The 1,311-nt window shown below is 32.1% G+C and overlaps 1 non-coding gene across 1 annotated transcript; it reads left to right on the forward strand.

Moving 5' to 3' along the window:
- The first annotated feature begins 704 nt into the window (after window positions 1-704).
- LOC116762998 lies at window positions 705-808 on the forward strand. The gene has a single exon (XR_004352415.1). It is a non-coding gene; the product is annotated as a U6 spliceosomal RNA (small nuclear RNA).
- Window positions 809-1,311: the final 503 nt, after the last annotated feature.

Below are 1,311 nucleotides of genomic sequence, written 5' to 3' on the forward strand. Positions count from 1 at the left end.
GATAATGCAAGTCTGGAATATTCCAGGGTCCCTAAAATATTCTGATACAGTATCCAAAGAAAACATACATGAATTGACAAGTACCATGAATATATGCAATGTAGATAATAACGAACAACCATAGCACATAAATCAAAGTAAATAACTTGATAATATTTTGGCTAAAGAAAATAAGCAAAACAAAAAAGCAAAGCCCAAATATAATTGCATTACCCAATTTTAGGACAGACGTCATTTTAGACACCATTAATTCATGCAACCATTTTAGGAAAAAATAATTACATTATGTATTATTGCTTTAAAATTAAATAATAAAATTAGCAATTATACTCAATAAGTTTAAGGATGTCCATAAATTTGGACCCAGGATTCCCACTTCTACGGCTCTATACAACGTAAATAACCTGAAGTACAGGTAACTCAATATGCCCATAAATACTCAATGATAAAATTAATTATAAATACATGAGAACATAATTACCAGGTTGAATTATATGAAATTGCTCCTATGTCAGTCCTGCAAACATGGTGATTTCACACTGTTCAACCTAATGAATTATTCTGCAACCTTATGATGATTAAACAGTCTAAAATTATACTTTTAAAGATTTGTAATGTAAGAAATTCTTTCCAATGTAAACTTGTGGAATTCTAGTTATGGTTCCTTTCAGGACCAACCCTCCTGTAGATAAAAACTGTAAAGAGTGCTCGCTTCGGCAGCACATATACTAAAATTGGAACGATACAGAGATTAGCATGGCCCCTGCGCAAGGATGACATGCAAATTTGTGAAGTGTTCCATATTTTTCTGTTTAAAAAATTATATATATGTAGAACTAGGGGGTTTGAATACTCATTAGATATTTGGTAATATTAAGGAATTATTGTTAATTTTGTGGTTGTGATAATGATATTGTGGGTTTTTTTTTAATCCCTATCTAGAGATACATGCTGATATATTTAAAACAAAATAATATGATGTTGGGAGTCATTCAAAATAATCTGGGATGAGGGGTGAGTAGTAGCATTATTGTTGAAACAAGATTGTCTATGAGTTAACTGTTGGAAGCTGGGTGACAGGTCATGGTGGAGGGAGTCCTCAAACTCTTCTCTCTTTTGCTTATGTTTGAATTTTCCATAATAAAAACTTACAAATAAAATAAAAACAAGCAAGCAAACAAAAAAATCTGTAAAGAATGGATAGAATATAAACGTAATAACTGAAAGCGCTGGAAGGTTTTCCCAAACAGGCAGATGCTGGAAAGGGTAGAAACCCAGAGGAAGGAAACAGCACTGGATGAGTTTCCTATT

The sequence above is a fragment of the Phocoena sinus genome, chromosome 11 (genome assembly GCF_008692025.1).
Source record: "Phocoena sinus isolate mPhoSin1 chromosome 11, mPhoSin1.pri, whole genome shotgun sequence".
Taxonomy (NCBI): Eukaryota; Metazoa; Chordata; class Mammalia; order Artiodactyla; family Phocoenidae; genus Phocoena; species Phocoena sinus.